Below are 20499 nucleotides of genomic sequence, written 5' to 3'. Positions count from 1 at the left end.
TTTTAATCAACATTCTTATGCTTGTGGTTCATTGAGCTTTTGGATGTGTGGATTTGTAGATTTTGTCAAATCTGGAAATATTTCATTCATTATTATTCCAAATATCTTTGTCTTTTCCTGTTTCTCCTCTTTTTGGGGGGCTGCAATTATATGTATATTAGGCTACTTTGAGTCGCTGTCCAATAGTACCTGTTTCTCTCTTTTTTAAAAAATTCAATTAGAATAGTTTCTACTGCTTTGCCTTCAAGTTTACTAGCTTTTTCTTTTACACTGTCTAATCTGCTTTTAATCCCATCCAGGCATTTAAATTCAGAATTTCAATTTTGATACTTTTAAAAATCTTCCATGTCTGTATTTATCATGCTTATGTTTTCCTCAATTTTCTTTAACAAATGGAATATATTTTTAATGTCTTTGCCTACTAATTGTGCCATTTGTGTAATTTCTGAGTCTTTTTCTATTGACAGTTTTGGTTTTTTTTTTTTTGAGTTATGAATTACCTTCCTTTGCTTCTTTGCATGTTTGGCAAATTTTTGTTCCATGTCAGGTATTGTGAATGTGACTTTGTTGGGTCCTCGATATTTTTCTATCTCTGAATATTCTTGAGCTATGTTCTAGGATGCAGTTAAGTTGCTTGGAAACTGATCCTTTCAAGGCATGCTTTTAGGCTTTTTTAGGTGGGAAAAGAATAGCATTTAGTCTAGAATTAATTTTTACCCACTACTGAAGCAATTCCTTTCTGAGTACTCTACCTGATTCCTTGTATATTATGAAGCTTTTTCCCTATGAATGATGGGAACACAAACTCTTCTTAACCTTGGATGAGCTCTAGGTATTTACTTGCCTGTTTCTTTACTGAAGTTCTTTCCCTATTATCAGGCAACTTTCTCACATGTATGCTGCCCAAAGTTCAGCTGAAAGCACAGAGGAACTCTGTCATTCTCTCTCTCTTTCTCCCTCTTCCTGTCCCTAACTCTCTCCTCTTCATGAAACTCAGTCCTCTCCCTGAAGCTCTGTCCTTGCTAGTACTCTACCCTCAAAATCTGAGATTCTTTGGTTTCCCCAAATTTTTAAGTCTGTATCTTCAGCTTAAGGAATCTCCCTCAGCTCCTGGCACTGTGGCCTAAAACTCTCCGTAAACTCTCTTCCCGTCTCCTGTTATTCCATCCAGTATAGGGCCTACCACATTTTCTTTCTTTCTTTTTAAAAAATTAATTAGTTAATGAATTGTTATTCTGGGTATTCATTGCTACATGCAGGCTTCCCCTGGTTGCAGAGAGTTGGGGCTGCTCTGTAATTGCAGTGTGTGGGCTTCTCACTGCAGGGGCTGTTGCAGATCTTGGGCTCTAGGCTACAAAGGCTTCAGTAGTTGTGGCCCATGGACTTAGCTGCCCCAGAGCATGTGGAATCTTCCCGAAGCAGGGATCAAACTTGTGTCCCCTGCATAGGCAGGCAGATTCTTAAACACTGGACCACCAGGGAAGTCCAACATTTTACTTCTTTTATCCAAGGATCACTCTTCTGTGCTGCCTGTTGTCCAGTGTCTGAAAACCATTAATTTATGTTTTGTTCAGCTTTCTAATTGCTTAAAGAGGAAGGTCTCGTTCCTTCATCTTGACCAGAAGTGGTAGTTGGTCCATTAATCTTGGGTGGTCACTTGCTCCTTCCATCTGCTTACTTAATCTGTGCTTAAGATGTCTTAAGAACTACCTGCCTACTTACTAGATGTAGAAACTCATATTCCAGAGCAGAAAACTTTGAAAAGTTTTTCTTATTATACAAGTACTATATGTTTATTTTGGGAAAAGTAGAAAGTAAGATAAACAGAAAGAATAAAGCAAAAGTCACCATTAAGCCTTCTACACTGAGGTTACTATTCTAATATTGACAATTCTTAATATACTGACATATGTAACAGACAATAGTTCTATTTAGAACACTAAAAGGCCTTTCTACTCACTTCACTGTTTGAAGGAGGGGCAGTGTCAACTCAGAGCTAGGGGATTAGTTTACTGGAAAACACATCATGTTTCTTAGTGGGATCTAAGTGGCTAATAGAGATGAGGTTTTCTGGGCATAACGTAGTCAAGTAGGTGAGAAAAGAGGGAAATTAATTTTTTTTCCTAATAAACAGGAAACTTTGTAGTTTTCCAGGGGTTGTCCTAAAGTAGAGAAAAGGATAAAAAGGGAAAAACAGAAGGCTTAAGCAAAAAAAGTAGAAGTCCATGATGAGGGCAATAAACTTGGGCCTAAGGAGAGAAATTTCCTGTGGCCAGGAGTTGCTTAATGAATTTTTAAAACATATGTTTATTATTTAATTAGTCATTGTTATTAGTTTTGTGCTAAAACTTCCAAAAATTTAACAACAGTCTGCTTATGTTTTTCTTTAGGGGAATTCAGTCCTTTACCAGATGTTCCCTGGCATCTACTCTGTGCCAGGTACCATTCTGGCCTGCTGGGTACTTGGGATGAAACGGAGATCTCAGTCCTTTGGAACTTGAATTTGGAAAAGGATCAAACAGTATAAAAGCAAAATAATACATAAGTCATTTTTATAGTCTTTAATAAGGTAATAAGTGCTATAGAGGAAAAAAAGAAAAAGTAGAGCAGAAGTGTGGGTAGGCAGGGCGTGAAGGGGATAGTTTACAATTTTAAATATGATGATCAGGATAAACAAAGACTTGAAGAAGAGGGGAGCTTACCACATGGATAGCTGGGGAAGATTGATCCTGGCAGAGGGAGTAGCCAGTGCAAAGATCCTGCAGCAGAAACTGCTCTTCGTGTTGAGGACAGGAAGGAGGTCAGCTTGCTGTTTCATTACTGATAATCAGAAAAAGAAAATAGACATATATATGTTCAATCCAGGTGTGCTTCGGTAAGTCCATACATTTTAGGGGGAAAAAGGAGTATTGGATGTAGAAACAACAGCAAGAAATCCTAATGGATGTTACTTACGGTGGGGTGGGGAGGCTGAGCTAGGATGACTATTAGCAATGAAATAGTAAAAGTGGCTCAATGATCATGATAAGATATATCTCAAATATACTCAGATTTCTTATTGATATCATCTTAGTGGTTAATCTTATAGTTGTTTAGTCCAGGCCCCTGTCTGGGGATACAGTACAGAGGTCATTTGTTACTTTTGGGCCCTGTCGCTTTCTCTCTCTTCCTTCTGAGGACGGGCGCTTCCTGTCATGGGCACCTTCAGTCAACAGCCCTCAACTACCTTCAACCCTGGAGTAGAGACTATGAGTCAGTTAGGAGAATCAGTGTATTTCAGACCCTTGGCCACAGTAATCGGTTCTGGGATGGGCAAGTTACACGGTCCAGACAGATTTGGGTTCTTCTGAGAACTGTTGTGGATGCTGGGAGATTGCACTCTTTTTTTAGAAACACTGGCTACAAAAATGATATGAATCAGGTAGATATTTTCCTGATGTGGAAAGACTAATTTTTATGAAAAGTGAAACTGTGAGATAGAACCAGAAGGAAAGGGACACAGAGGGAGCCAGAGCCAGAGCCAGTCTGCGTAGGGACAAATGTGCAGACAGAGACAGACTGACGACACTGAAACGTGCTGGACGTCAGCACCCGCTTTATCACTGAGAGCGGATAAAGTTCCTGCTTCAACCAGTTTGAATTTGAACTTGAGTCACAAGTTCTATCACTTACTATCCAAAAGATCCTATTGCATGACAACTTTTGCCTTCTCTAAACTTTCCGCGGTGTTTCTCGGAGACCCAGATAGGGTCTTCAGTGCCTAGAATTGGACTGAGTTGTTCCTCTCTGTTGCCACATTATCAGCCGCACGCAGCTCAGAGGACAGAAGAGGTTCTGCCGCTCTCAATGTGAGCTAAGCCTGAAATCTGCTGGCCAGAGTGGCGTTGTCTCTGCGAGCGGAGCCCCTTTGACAGGCTGAGAATTCCTGCTGACTGCTCTGGGCAAATGTAAAGAGAAGAAAGGCTCCATCTATGTTTTCATTTAGATATCTTAAAGCAAGGTGAGACCAAGGTGTGACTACGAATGAGACTGTGCTTTTAGTGGACATGTTCACCCAGCTTCAGAGAGCCTGAGCCTGGCTCCACACTTGGGGCCCCCTGCCCTGTCCTTCGGTTCCACTGCAGGGCAGCTCAAGTGCAAGTTTCCTTCTGCTGTAAGGGGAAAGCCCTCAGGTACCCTGGCTCTCCCACCTCCATTGCTATCTGGATCTCATTCTGCTTTCTTAAATTCAGATGACATGTTTGTATAGATGCAGTCACTGACACCATTCTAATTCTATTTATTTTGTGCTTATCCAAGAGGTGTGCGTATGCTCAATAGCTAAGTCATATGCTAAGTCAATAGCTAAGTCTGTGCGACCCCATGGATGGTACTCCATGAGCCTCCTCTGTCCATGGGATTTCCAGTCAAGAATACCGAAGTAGGTTGCCATTTCCTACTCCAAGGGATCTTCCTGACCCAGGGATGGAACCTGTGTCTCCTGCATTGGCAGGTGGGTTCTTTACAGCTGAGCCACCAGGGAAGCCATAGCCAAGAGGAATTCCTGGGAAATTCTGACACCTTTGGTTAGGGAGAGGGCCACCAGGGGCTGGTATGGTCACTTATCACTGCCTTGTCATTTCAAACACTGATTCTGGTTCAGTAGAATCGGTCAACTTCATACAATGTAACATGAATTTCAACTGCTGAGGTTGAATAACACTGAATAGGCCACCTTGCCATGCAGGCTGATATTTATTTTTGAGCCAAGACTATAAGAACAACAGGCTTACAAACAAAAACAAAAAGAACCTCCCTATCTCAATGAAGAAACTGATGTCCTGGTGACTTGTCAAGCTACACTAGCATTTTCACAAAATAATCAGTATTATACTATCACTATCATTGGTGCAGGAGGGCCGAGAGGGGTTACTCCATGTTCAAGGTCAGGAGGGGCGGCAGTGAGGAGATAGCCCTCATCCAAGGTAAGGAGCAGAGGTAGCGCTTTGCTGGAGCAGGCATGAAGAGATACCCCACGTCCAAGGTAAGAGAAACCCAAGTAAGACGGTAGGTGTTGCAAGAGGGCATCAGAGGGCAGACACACAGAAACCATAATCACAGAAAACTAGTCAATCTAATCACACGGACCACAGCCTTGTCTAACAAATGAAACTAAGCCATGCCGTGTGGGGCCACCCAAGATGGGTGGGTCATGGTGGAGAGGTCTGACAGAATGTGGTCCACTGGAGAAGGGAATGGCAAACCACTTCAGTATTCTTGCCTTGAGAATCCCATGAACAGTATGAAAAGGCAAAATGATAGGATATTGAAAGGGGAACTCCCTGGGTCAGGAGGTGCCCAATATGCTACTGGAGATCAGTGGAGAAATAACTTCCAGAAAGAATGAAGGGATGGAGCCAAAGCAAAAACAATACCCAGTTGTGGATGTAACTGGTGATAGAAGCAAGGTCCGAGGCTGTAAAGAGCAATATTGCATAGGAATCTGGAATGTTAGGTCCATGAATCAAGGCAAATTGGAAGTGGTCAAACAGGAGATGGCAAGAGTGAACGTCGACATTCTAGGAATCAGCAAACTAAAATTTAACTCAGATGACCATTATATCTACTACTGTGGGCAGGAATTCCTTAGAAGAAATGAAGTAGCCATCATGGTCAACAAGAGAGTCCGAAATGCAATACTTGGATGCAATCTCAGAAATGACAGAATGATCTCTGTTCGTTTCCAAGGCAAACCATTCAATATCACAGTAATCCAAGTCTATGCCCCAACCAGTAACGCTGAAGAAGCTGAATGTGAATGGTTCTATGAAGACCTGCAAGACCTTTTAGAACTAACACCCAAAAAAGACTTCCTTTTCATAACAGGGGAAAGTGAAGTCGCTCAGTCATGTCCGACTCTTTGCGACCCTGTGGACTGTAGCCTACCAGGCTCCTCTGTCCATGGGATTTTGCAGGCAATAGTACTGGAGTGGATTGCCATTTCCTTCTCCAGGGGAATCTTCCCGACCCAGGGATTGAACCCAGGTCTCCCTCATTATAGATAGACGCTTTACCGCCTGAGCCACCAGGGAAGTCCTTCATTATAGGGAACTGGAATGCAAAAGCAGGAAGTCAAGAGACACTTGGGGTAACAGGCAAATTTGGCCTTGGAATACGGAATGAAGCAGGGCAAAGGCTAATAGAGTTTTGCCAAGAGAACGCACTGGTCATAGCAAATACCCTCTTCCAACAACACAAGAGAAGACTCTACACATGGGCATCACCAATTGGTCAACACTAAAATCAGATTGATTATATTCTTTGCAGCCAAAGGTGGAGAAGCTCTATACAGCCAGCAAAAACAAGACCAGGAGCTGACTATGGCTCAGATCATGAGCTCCTTATTGCCAAATTCAGACTTAAATTGAAGAAAATAGGGAAAACCACTAAATCATTCAGGTATGACCTAAGTCAAATTCCTTATGATTATACAGTGGAAGTGAGAAATAGATTTAAGGGACTAGATCTGATAGATAAAGTGCCTGATGAACTATGGACTGAGGTTCGTGACATTGTACAGGAGACAGGGGTTAAGATCATCCCCATGAAAAAGAAATGCAAAAAAGCAAAATGGCTGTCTGGGGGAGCCTTACAAATAGCTGTGAAAAGAAGAGAAGTGAAAGCAAAGGAGAAAAGGAAAGATATAAACATCTGAATGCAGAGTTCCAAAGAATAGCAAGGAGAGATAAGAAAGCCTTCCTCAGTGATCAATGCAAAGAAATAGAGGAAAACAACAGAATGGGAAAGACTAGAGATCTCTTCAAGAAAATTAGAGATACCAAGGGGATATTTCATGGAAAGATGGGCTCAATAAAGGACAGAAATGGTATGGACCTAACAGAAGCAGAAGATATTAAGAAGAGGTAACAAGAATACACAGTAAAACTGTACAAAAAAAGAGCTTCACGATCCAGATAATCATGATGATGTGATTACTGACCTAGAGCCAGACATCCTGGAATGTGAAGTCAAGTGGGCCTTAGAAAGCATCGCTAGGAACAAAGCTAGTGGAGGTGATGGAATTCCAGTTGAGCTATTTCAAATCCTGAGAGATGATGCTGTGAAAGTGCTGCACTCAATATGCCAGCAAATTTGGAAACCTCAGCAGTGGCCACAGGACTGGAAAAGTCCAATCCCAAAGAAAGGCAATGCCAAAGAATGCTCAAACTATCACACAATTGCACTCATCTCACATGCTAGTAAAGTGATGCTCAAAATTCTCCAAGCCAAGCTTCAGCAATACGTGAACCATGAACTTCCAGATGTTCAAGCTGGTTTTAGAAAAGGCAGAGGAACCAGAGATCAATTGTCAACATCCTCTGGATCACTGAAAAAGAAAAACGTCTATTTCTGCTTTATTGACTATGCCAAAGCCTTTGACTATGTGGATCATAATAAACTATGGAAAATTCTGAAAGAGATGGGAATATCAGACCACCTGACCTGCCTTTTGAGAAACCTATATTCAGGTCAGGAAGCAACAGCTAGAACTGGACATGGAACAAGAGACTGGTTCCAAATAGGAAAAGGAGTACATCAAGGCCGTATATTGTCACCCTGCTTATTTAACTTATATGCAGAGTACATTATGAGAAATGCTGGGCTGGAAGAAGCACAAGCTGGAATCAAGATTGCTGGGAGAAATATCAATAACCTCAGATATGCAGATGATACCACCCTTATGGCAGAAAGTGAAGAGGAACTTAAGCCTCTTGATGAAAGTGAAAGAGGAGAGTGAAAAAGTTGGCTTAAAGCTCAACATTCAGAAAACTAAGATCATGGCATCTGGTCCCATCACTTCATGGGAAATAGATGGGGAAACAGTGGAAACAGTGTCAGACTTTATTTCTTTGGGCTCCAAAATCACTGCAGATGGTGACCACATGAAATTAAAAGACGCTTACTCCTTGGAAGGAAAATTATGACCAACCTAGATAGCATATTGAAAAGCAGAGACATTACTTTGCCAACAAAGTCCATCTAGTCAAGGCTATGGTTTTTCCACTGGTCATGTATGGATGTGAGAGTTGGACTGTGAAAAAAGCTGAGCACTGAAGAATTGATGCTTTTGAACTGTGGTGTTGGAGAAGACTCTTGAGAGTCCCTTGGACTGCAAGGAGATCCAACCAGTCCATTCTAAAGGAGATCAGCCCTGGGTGTTCTTTGGAAGGACTGATGCTAAAGCTGAAACTCCAATACTTTGGCCATCTGATGTGAAGAGTTGACTCATTGGAAAAGACTCTGATGCTGGGAGGGATTGGGGGCAGTAGGAGAAGAGGGCAACAGAGGATGCGATGGCTGGATGGCATCACAGACTAGATGGACATGAGTTTGGGTAAACTCCGTGCGTTGGTAATGGACAGGGAGGCCTGGTGTGCTGCAATTCATGGAGTCGCAAAGAGTCTGACACAACTGAGTGACTGAACTGAACTGATACCATCACCACACGACTGAGCGACTGAACTGAACCCATACTATCACAACCATATTCAGCATTTCTTTAGGGCAGGTAAATATCTTCTTACTCTCTCTGGTTTGATTGGGAACGGAGCTATGCAACACACTTGCTAAATTTGTAAGCGAAATCTGGAAGTAATCGTTGAATAAAGCCTTGGGTAAATCTTTGAAGTTGCCAAAAAGTGTTACTTTCAATAAGGTCAAGTTCAGTATTCCATTTCTGGTTTTATGGTCTGGAGACTAGTTGGTGAATCAGACATCCCAGTGAATCAGACACTCTGTGGAAAGAGTGGTGGATGTTAGGATCACTCCCCCATGCTTTTTGATAGAGAAGCAGCATTTGACAGTATTAGACATTTAATTTACGAGCCTAAAGAAACCTGAACCCCTAGAGCTCATAAAGATCTGAAGTATTTAAGCATTTTTTTTTTCCTGTAGGCTTGGGAAATTATGCTTTCAAATTTCTGGATAAAGGCGAAACCTTAGAAGTAACCAGCAAAACCCAAACATCCAGAATCACTCAACACACTTGGAGCAACCCAGTGAAACAAACACAGGGTTCAGGATTGGTGACTGTATCTCCTGTTTATCCTTTCTTGCACCTTGTCATGTTTCCACTCATCTCTCTTAAGCCTACTGGGTGGATCTGAGAAGAGCCCTCTTCCTCTGCAGCGGGTCTTGCAGTGATCACTGTCCGAGGCTTCAGGCTCAGTCCTGGCTCTAGGGAACATACTGTGATTGGTGTAACCCACTTTTGGCATCATGTAGCTGACTCAGCAATAATGGATTCCAGTGTCTAGGGGAAGTTTCTGCCCCTTCCTCTTGCTTCCGTCTCCTGCCACATAGTTCAAAACATGTTGAAATGCTAAAAGGATGCAAAAGAACAAATGAGGACTTAAAATGAAAAGAGGCACTTAATAGACTTTATTTTCCTTTCATAAGGGAGTGTGTGGAAATGGACATGAATTCTGAGTCACTGAGTGTACCATTTGGCACTGTGTGGTGGAAAAAAGATGCAGTGATTTGTCAGTCATCCTGACTGGCCAAGAGAAATGCCTCACACCACAATGCCATGTGGTGAGAATATTCAGGCCAAGCATCTGGTGCATGCTCAGTGAGGTCCAACTCTTTACAACCCCATGAACCATAGTCCACCAACCTCCTCTGTCCATGGGATTCTCCAGGAAAGAACTGCAGTGGGTTGATATTTCTTTCTCCAGGGGTTCTTCCTGACCCAGGGACCAAATCCCAGTCTCCTGCACTGGCAGGTGGATTCTTTACCACTGAGCCGCCTGGGAAGCGTCTGGTACTTGGTGTTATTGTTGGAATACAAATCACACCAGCTGGACCTGTGCAGCCAGTTTGTGTTGAAATTGCAGTGCAGAACTTAAATAGAATCCTTCCTAAACCTGAGGCCCCATTCCTCATTAAAAAACTCACTGCCTTCAGAGATGAAATATCTGCCTTTGTTAAGATTTGCCAGTCTTAAATTTTTCTCAATATTTTATTCATTCTTAGTCATATGAGTTATATGAAAAGGAGCAGCACCAAGAGGAATGGAAATATCACAGAGGTGAAAAACCAACTTCCAACGGTGGCAAGGGAGGGAGACACAGGCCACTAGGGAATTCTGTTTTCCATTGTGGATTTTTACACATAATTAGCATAAACTGCTGCAGGATTTAAATGCTTTGGCTTGCTGCAAGCTTCCTTAATTTTAGCAACTAAAAAAAAAAAAAAAATCACCCTTCCTTAGTTTTCTTTTCTTCCTCTTTTCACCAGGAAACCGTAAACAAGGATTTTTTTTTTTTTTCTCCTCTTTTAATTGAATATTCCTCTCAAGTCACAGTGTTTCTTCCCTTAGAAGCAGGGCCCTTCAGGGTGGGCAGATACCGTCTCAATAGGATGTAGCTCCTTACTATTTTCTGTGTGAACTGTAGATTCTCCTGATTATTTTTACAACCAGAAGAGTCTTAGATGCTCCTTAAGTATTCTTCAGAAGGTAATCTGTGGGGCAGCTGTGACTTGTAACTGCTCAGAACCAGTCCATATTCTGCGACTTTCCCTCACTGTCCACGGCAGACATGACTAATCCATCGTAGTACACCTTCCCACAGATCTTGCATGCCCTTCGGAATCCTTCTTAGTGACATACCGAGACAGTCGCTATCAATCAGAGCCAGTACGTGAAAGGACTCTTCTTTGCCAGTTTTTGGCTCCAGTGATTCTCGTCAGCCCCAGCAGACTTGCTTTACTCTAGTTCTGATGGATGGAACGAGGTGAACCCCGGCTGGAAGGTACTTCAAAAATACTTATTCCCTGAGCCTCCTGAATCAAAACAGCACCTGGCTTTAGGGATTTTGTAAGAATAACATCTGGGAAGTCATTTCCAGCCATAGGGAATTTCAACTCTAAGTAACCAAGAGGAGATAACCAGCATGAGAATCCAGGAGATGTTGCTATTGAAACAGTGCAGGACCCTTTGGTCCTTGCCCCCGCCCCCACCCTGCCCCATGTTCTCTGCCTGCCTTTTGCCTGTGGAAAACTTTAGTCAAAGAATAAGTTTAATCAGAGAAATGAGAACATGCAAAAACAAAGGAAAACAATAAAAGGAGACCAAATAATAATAATGTAGCCATTAAGCATAGTCAAGGACCTTAGTTCCTTTTCAAGGCCCATAGATAATATTCTGAGTCATATCCTGTGAGCTGTCTTATAGATACTGTAACCCCAGGTGGGAGAATTTAACTACATGATGACCAGACCCATGACGTAAGCTGCCACAATTCTGAGAATTGGCCTCAAAGGAATGGGAACAAATGGACCCTAGAACTGAAGGTTAACTGTATCTAAAACAACCAAGATGGTGCTAAGCAGACCACCGATGACCAATTTGAAGATGACTGTTAAGCTGCTGACTATGCTGTTTCTGCTTGTAGCCCCCTCCTTCTGTCTATAAATGCTCTTGCCCATTGGTTGCCAGTGGTGGGGAGCTGGCCTTTGGACAGTTGTCTGCCACCCTACCCTCTGCAGTTGCCTGCATCTGAAATAAAGCAAACTCTTCTTTCCACCAACCTGGCCTATTTATTGGCTTCAGAGTGGTGAGCAACCAGACCCCTCACACACCATTCAGTAACACTAGCACAGACTCTTGTTAACTAAGCGTCACTTCTCTCCACTCTTGGAAGGACTCTACATATAACTGCCCTGGGATGCCCTTGCCATAATGACCTAAATTTATAGAAGAGGATCATTTGCTGAAAGGTAGCAAAACAGACTAGAGCTGCTTTTTGGAATGGAAGCAGGAGCCACACAGCAGGGAAAGCTCATTCATGGCATTTCACTCATGAAATGCCTTTCATCATTTGGACCAGGCAAGGACTATAGCTCATTGCTCTCCTATCTATGAAAAACTGTAGATAAACTAGGAGGCCAAATAAGATTATTGTGCATAAGAGAACATATTGTTTTATACAGTGAAACCCATGTTACTGCATATCCTTGAGAACATAAAAATTGCATTTTATTAAAAATGTGCTTTAATTCAGATTTTTCCATAACTAATGCCAGCCTTTGCCCAGGTGATCTGAATTTGTTTTTCCTGGAAGAACTTTAAAGGGCTCATTCCAGGCTTAGCAGAAAATACTTCCCTCTTGCTGTAGATAATCCTTGAGGCTTTCTGTGTTGACAGGCCTGATCCCTAATCCCCTATCTAAGCCAGCTAGTGTCTTGTCCCTTTCTGTCCCCTTCTTCATCTTCTGTCCTTATCAGTGTCTTGGCCTCTCCTCTTCCATATCGTCTTTTTTACAAATGAAACATTAAGTTCCTTCAAGCAAGGGAGCCTCCACTCCATTTCTAGAATGCCTACAGTGGCACTTTGCTAAATGAATCGGAAAGTAACCATGCCCTTAGCAGGAGTAGCCCGAAACATCTCATTCTCATGCCTTTGCCTCAGTGTTGGTCTCCAGCAAGTATTGTTAATGAGCCTGGATACAATTAGTGAGGTTTGAATACAGAGGAACCTACCTGAAGCAAATTTTTTTTTAATCAATTTAGTGTGTTTTTATTTGCTTATTTTGACATTTATTCCATTTTCATCATGGAATATTTCTCCCCAGTCTTGATACTTTCACAAAAGAAAACAAAACCTTAGGGATCTCCTTTTTAACTTACGAGCTATTATTGAAATTTTCTTTATGATTATCTCCACCAGCATAGGGTGATAATTGACAGGTATTACTTATTTTTGTATAAATATGTATTTTATCTGGCAACTCTAGTAGGGATTGAGGCACTTTCCTTTGAGACTATTATTTCTGGAAACTGGCAAATTGAAGAGTACTGACAATGCAGGGTTTTTCTTCTCTGATTATCTCAGTATTAAGCACCCAGACTTAAATATATAAAGCACACAGCAAATTGTGTCTATGATGAGCATCAGTGGGTCCCAAAATGTTATTCAAGATTGACTAATGGTACAGGTTGAACCTTTCCCGTTTATGTGTCTTTAGGGAAATCTTATCTGACCTTCCAGTCTAGATTGTGTGCATGCATGCTTAGTCGTGCCCAGCTCTTTGCAACCCCTTGGACTGTAGCCCACCAGGCTCCTCTGGCCATGGAATTTTCCAGGCAAGAATACTGAGTGGGTTGTCATTTTCTTCTCTGGATCAGTATAGGTTATGTTCCTATTTATAGTCAATCACAGTACACTCCCCTCATGGGCTTTATCACTATGAAATGCTATGGTTGTTGGTGTGATTATTTACTATATGGCTTTACCACTCCTCTAGGATTCATGAGGGCAGGAATCTTGACTTTTTTGTTCTGTGTTGTACTCTAGTGCCTATCACTGTATCTGGCATAAAATAGTTGATGAAAACTATTTAGAAGTTACTATGCTGCTGCTAAGTCACTTCAGTCGTGTCCGACTCTGTGTGACCCCATAGACGGCAGCCCACCAGGCTCCCCTGTCCCTGGGATTCTCCAGGCAAGAACACTGGAGTGGGTTGCCATTTCCCTCTCCAATGCATGAAAATGAAAAGTGAAAGTGAAGTTGCTCAGTCGTGTCCAACTCTTCGCGACACCATGGACTGCAGCCTACCAGGCTCCTCCGTCCATGGGATTTTCCATGGCAAGAGTACTGGAGTGGGGTGCCATCGCCTTCTCCGAGAAGTTACTATAGAAGACCCCATTTTCTATAACAACAAACAGGAACAAAATCCTTAAGAATAAATACAAAAATCAATATGAAAAACCTATGAAAAAAACTGAAATACTTCTGAAAAGTGCAAAAGAAGACAAATAAATGCAAAGGCAGGCCATGTTCTTAGACAGAAAAACTTCAATAACCACAAACAGATCAACACACACTGTATTAATGCATATATTTAATATGTTTCCAAAATTATCCTGGTAGAGTTTTTTTAATTTGAAAGGTGATCCTAATGTTTAAATGAAAATAAAACAACAAAAAAGAAGAACCTGGAAATTTTTAAAAGAAAACAGAAAAAAGGGGAATAATCCTTCCCAGATAATATATTATCAAAACTTTAATCATTAAAACATGGCACTGGCACATGAACAGACAGATGGGCCTATGGAATAGATTAAAAATTCCAAGTTGCATCTCAAATAAAGACAAAAGAAGAATTTTTCATTAAATGATATTGGGATATCTGAGTAACCATCTGGAAAAAAATTAAGTTGAATCCATATTTCATGTCATATATCATTATAAACTCCAAAATGGATAGAAAGTTTAAATGTAAAACTGAAACTGTAAGTAATAGAAGAAAGCATAGAAGGTTATTTGTGATCTTAGAGTAAGGAAGATCTTTGTAACTATGTTAAGATCTAGAAGCCATAAAAGAAAGGTTGATAAACTAATTAGATCATATAGAAAGAAAGGGCCTCCTGGGTGCACCAGTGGTAAAGAATCCACCTGCCAATGCAGGAGATGCTGGTTCCATCTCTGGGTCGGGAAGATACCCTGAAGTAGGGAATAGTAGCCCACTCCAGTATTCTTTAAAGGAAAATTTTACAGAGGAGCCTGGCAGGCTATAGTCCATGGCTCCAAAGAATCAGACACGACTGAGTGACTGAGCACCTAGAAAAGAAAAAAAGAATTCTGCAAGGCAAAAGAACTAACAACAACAACAAAAGCAACCCCTTAAGCAAAAAAAAAAAAAAAAAAAAAAAACCAAAACAGGAAAAATATACACACTTCTTATCGCTTGATCTCCCCAAAATATCAAGAATTCCTAGAAATCATCAATAAAAGATCAACAATCTAATAAGCGATATACACTACATTATTGCAGAGGCTGGCCAGGGCGGGCGGGACAGGCATGCTCATACCTGTTGGTGGGGGTGTAAATTGATAAACACTTATGGAAAGCATCTCAGCAATAGCTATCTAAAATTACTCAGGACATAAATTATATTAAATATGAATGCAAATATAAAGTTCTGGACACTGGCTTGCTGACCTAGTGTTCATTTAAAAGAAACTAGTTCAATAAATAGAATATATCCATATATAATGGGAATACTGCTCAGCTTAGAAAATGATGATGTCACTTTCTTATGTACTGAAGGAAGATCTCTCTAAGATACTTATGTAAAAAAACAGGCAAGGTATGTGTTCTGATTTATTGTTAATAAAAAAAGGTAAGGCATGAAACTGAGTGCACAGTGTGAAACAGATTGTATGTATGTAGGTATGTGTACTCGAGCGTATACATATATATATGTACACATGCTGCTGCTGCTGCTGCTAAGTCGCTTCAGTCGTGTCCGACTCTGTGCGACCCCATAGACGGCAGCCCACCAGGCTTCCCTGTCCCTGGGATTCTCCAGGCAAGAACACTGGAGTGGGTTGCCATTTCCTTCTCCAATGCATGAAAGTGAAAAGTGAAAGGGAAGTCGCTCAGTCGTGTCCGACCCTCAGCGACCCCATGGACTGCAGTCTTCCAAGCTCCTCAGTCCATGGGATTTTCCATGCAAGAGTACTGGAGTGGGGTGCCATTGCCTTCTCCAATATGTACACATACATGTATATAATTTACATGTACAGGCATACCTCTTTTTTTTTTCAATCGGAAGATAATTGCTTTACAATTTTGTGTTGGTTTCTGCCGTACAACAATGAGAATCAGTCACAGTTGTATACATATCCCCTTCATCTCGAACCTCCCTCCTCTCTCCCATCCCACCCGTCCAGATCATCACAGAGAGCCAGGCTGGGCTCCCTGTGTTATATGGCATACCTCTTTTATTGCACTTCACTTTACTGCTCTTTGTAAATACTGCATATTTTACAAATTGAAGGTTTATGGCAACCTTTCATGGAGCAAGACTGTTGGCACCATTTTTCCAGTAGCAGTGGCTCACTTTGTGTCTCTGTGTCATTTTTTGGTAATTCTCACAATATTTTAAACTTTTCCATTACCATTATACCTGTTATTGTGATCAGTGATCTTTGACGTTACTATTGCAAAAAGATTATATGACTCACTGAAGACACAGATGATGGCTACCATTTTTAAGCAATAAAGTATTTTCGATAAAGATATGTATATATTTTTTAAGATAAATGCTATGCACACTTAACAGAGGAGTTACAGGGTAAACCTGACTTTTATATGCACTGTGAAAACAAACAATTCCTGTGACTCATTTGACTGCATTATTCAATATTGAGGCTTTATTGCAGTGGTCTGAAACTGAACCCACAGTATCTCTGAGGTTTGTCTGTACATTGAATATGCTTAAAGAAACTCACAAAGGATACCAAAGAAATTCACAGGAGTGCCTTCTGCTAGGGTGTTTGAGAGTAGGAAGGCGGAAGTAGGTGCATATGGGACAGAGGTAAGAGACAGACTTTTCATTGTATGACCTTTTAGTGTTTATTTTATTTCTGAAAGATGTTAAAGTAATACACATTTAATGAATTAAGTAAATGAATTGAATTTAAGAGGAAAAATAATGACATCATCCAGAAAAAAGGAAACTGTTCATTCTATGAAATGAAATGCCATGGATTGAATAAAAGTGCACTGGAAGGATACCAGGGGCTTCCCTTGTGACTCAGTTGGTAGAGTCTGCCTGCAGTGTGAGAAACTCAGCTGGACTCAGTTGGTAAAATCTGCCTGCAGTGTGGGAGACTCAGCTTCAATCCCTGTGTCAGGAAGACCCCCTGGAAAAGGAAATGGCCACCCAGTCCAGTATTCTTGCCTGGAGAATTCCATGGACAGAGGAGGCTTGTGGGCTACAGTCCATGGGGAAGGATATCAAGGTCAGCGTCATAAAGTTTTCTGTTCTTTTTATTTCAAGCTGCCTTAAATCAATTTTGGAAATAGAGAACAAACAAAGAACTGTGTATGTTTATGCTAATTTGTATTGATCAGTCTTGATTTATCTAGATAAACCAACAATTTCTTAAAGTTGGGAAGTGGGTGTCACTTCAGAATTATGCAGAGACTCATAGAAGGCCTACTTGTGCCCTCTCTTAGATGTTCATGGGGGATCTGGTGAGAGACGGGTAGAAGGAATTCTGTCATTCCATACAACGAGAAAAGAATCAATAGGATGGATAAACAACAAGGTCCTATTGTAGAGCACAGGTAACTATATTCAGTGTTGTTGTCATTGTTAATGTTGTTTAATTGCTAAGTTGTGTCCAACTCTTTGTGACCCCAAGGACCACAGCATGCCAGGCTCCTCTGTCTTCCACTATCTCCTGGAGTTTGCTCAAATTCATGTCCATTGAGTCAGTAATGCCATCCAACCATCTCATTCTCTGTTGCTCCCTTCTCCTTTGGCCTTCAGTTTTTTCCAGCATCAGTGTCTTTTCCAATGAATCAGTTCTTCACATCAGGTAGCCAAAGTATTGGAGCTTCAGCTCCAACAACAGTCCTTCCAATGAATATTCAGGATTAATTTCCTTTATGACTGATTTGTTTGATATCCTTGCAGTCCCAGGGACTCTCAAGAGTCTTCTCCAGCATCACAATTTGAAAGCATCAGTTCCTTGACTCTTGTTTATGATCCAACTCTCACATCTGTACATGACCACTGGAGAAGCCATAGCTTTGACTATATAGACCTTTGACTATACAGACCACTATTTTCAGTATCCTGTGATAAACTGTAAAGGAAAAGAATATGAAATATATATATATATATATATAAAACTGAGTCACTTTGCTTTATGGAAGAAATTAACACAACATTGTAAATCAACTATACTTGAATAAAATTTAAAACAAGAAAAGATTCTTAAAATCAAATATTGTAAATTTCAACCTCTTACTAAAAGCAAAGTTACTTTGAGGGGAAACCACACTCTTCTTGCTAGACCCTGCGAGTGGTGCCTTCTGTCTTAATGCTGTAAAAGGAGCATCACAATCAGAAATTGTTTTCACTGTAAAGCTTATTGATGCAATTGTACCATTTCACTTTTAACAACGGAAGAATTAGAGTCCCATAAATTTCTCTTATACATACCTTTATTGTAAGGTTACTCTATAAAGAAGCATGCTGTGTATATGCTCTAAACCCAAAGAGAACTGTTTCCCTGAGATTCTATTTAAATAAAGGTCCTGATGAAATCCACATACCTTACTGTCAACCGAAGTGATACTGATTGACAGGGGAAAGAACTTCAGCTGGCAAGAAACAGGACGTCATTGTGGATTGAGGAAGTTTACCTCCAAATTTTGAGGCTGAGATGGAAAACGTAAGTTCCTTACATTTTTACCAGTCATTCCCAGCTCCTGACTTCTGTTAGCATCAATGGTTCAATTATTTTTCTACCCTCACCTTGCCAGGGAAGCCTGCCAGAACCATCTTTGCTCTCAGTATCTTTTGGCTGAACAATAGTGAAGTGATGAATGGGGTGCAGAGACAGGGAGTGGGGTCAGGGAAGGGAAGTAGCCCCAGATGAACAGAACAGACTACACAGGCTTTCCTAAGTCCCTCAGGCTTTAGGTTGGAAGTTTTGAGAGGACATGCTGGTATCTTTTTCTTTGGTAACAATGTTAGCAGTTTCTGGGAGGTGATTTAAATTAATATTGCTACCTCAAAATACTTTGTCTCTTTTTATTTTAAGTAGTAGAACCTCTGTGCTCAGTAGCTCTGTTCCTTTGAACTCTCCAGAAGTGTTAGTTTAATCAAGAATTTGCATTCCTGTTCTCTCCCTACATTTTAAAGGAATGTGTCTGAGATGCTGCTGCTGCTAAGTCGCTTCAGTTGTGTCCGACTCTGTGCGACCCCATAGACGGCAGCCCACTAGGCTCCTCTGCCTAGTGCCATTGCCTTCTCCGATAGAGTCATGGATCAATATTCTCCAGGCAAGAATACTGGAGTGGGTTGCCATTTCCTTCTCCAATGCATGAAAGTGAAAGTGAACGTGAATTCGCTCAGTCGTGCCCAACCCTTAGCGACCCCATGGACTGCAGCCTACCAGGCTCCTCCATCCATGGGATTTTCCAGGCAAGAGTACTGGAGTGGGTTGTCATTGCTATTCATAACTCTCTCAATTTCTGAAAGAATTATATAAATATATAAAATTATTTACATAATTATTAATAGGTAAATATATATAATAATTGTAAATAAATATTTACCTGTTGTTCATTGTTCGGTTACTAAGTCATGTCTGACTCTTTGCGACCCCATGGACTGGCAGCACACTGAACTTCTCTGTCCTCCATTGTCTCTCAGACTTTGCTCAAACTCATATCCATTGAGTCGGTGATGCCATACAACCATCTCATCTTCTGTCATCCCCTTCTCATCCTGCCTTCAATCTTCCCAGCATCAAGGTCTTTTCCAGTGAGTCAGCTCTTTGTATTAGGAGGCCAAAGTATTGGAGCTTCAGTGTCAGCATCAGTCCTTTCATTGAATATTCAGGGTTGATTTCCTTTAAGATTGACTTGTTTGATCTCCTTGCAGTCCGAGGGACTCTCAAGAGTCTTCTCCAGCCACAGTTCAAAAGCATCGATTCTTTGGAGCTCAGCCTTCTTTATGGTCCAGCCTGCAATGCAGGAGACCCTGGTTTTATTCTTGGATTGGGAAGATCCACTGGATATGGGATAGACTACCCACTCTAGTATTCTTGGGCTTCCCTGGTGGCTCAGACAGTAAAGAATCTGCCTGCAATTCAGGAGACCTGTGTTGGAACCCTGGGTTGAGAATATTCCCTAGAGAATGGAATGGCTACCCACTCCAGTATTCTAGCCTGGAGAATTCCATGGAGAGAGGAGGCTGGTGGGCCTCCACAGGACTGCAAACAGTTGAACACTACTGAGTGACTTTCATTCTCACATCCATATATGACTACTGGAAAAACCATAGCTTTGACTCCACAGACCTTTGTCAGCAAAATGATGTCTCTGCTTTTTAATTTGCTAAGTTTGTCATAGCTTTTCTTCCAAGGAGCAAGTGTCTTTTAATTTCATGGCTGCAGTCACCATCCACAGTGATTTTGGAGCCACAGAAAATAAAGTCTGTCACAGTTTCCATTGTTTCCCCATCTATTTGTCATGAAGTGATGGGAAATGATGCCATGATCTTCGTTTTTTGAATGTTGAGTTTTAAGCCAACTTTTTCACTCTAGTTCCTCTGTGCTTTCTACCACTAGAGTGGTGTCATCTGCATATCTGAGGTTGTTGATATTTCTCTGGGCAATCTTGATTCCAGCTTGTACTTCATCCAGCCTGGCATTTTGCATGATGTACTTTGCATATAAGTTAAATTAACAGGGTAACAATATACAGCCTTGATGTACTCCTTTCTCAATTTGGAACAAGCCCTTGTTCCATGTCTGGCTCTAACTGTTGAGGCTCTAACTGTTGCCTGTTACTTAGTATCTGTTTCCCTCTACTAAAACAAAAATGATCTAACAGAAGCTTTGTGTGTCTTATTCTCCTCTGGATCCCCTGTACCTAGCATAAATCTTGGTACACTGTTGCTAAGTCGCTTCAGTCGTGTTCCATTCTG

The sequence above is a fragment of the Bos indicus genome, chromosome 9 (assembly GCF_029378745.1).
Source record: "Bos indicus isolate NIAB-ARS_2022 breed Sahiwal x Tharparkar chromosome 9, NIAB-ARS_B.indTharparkar_mat_pri_1.0, whole genome shotgun sequence".
NCBI lineage: Eukaryota > Metazoa > Chordata > Mammalia > Artiodactyla > Bovidae > Bos > Bos indicus.
This window is presented reverse-complemented; position numbering follows the sequence as displayed.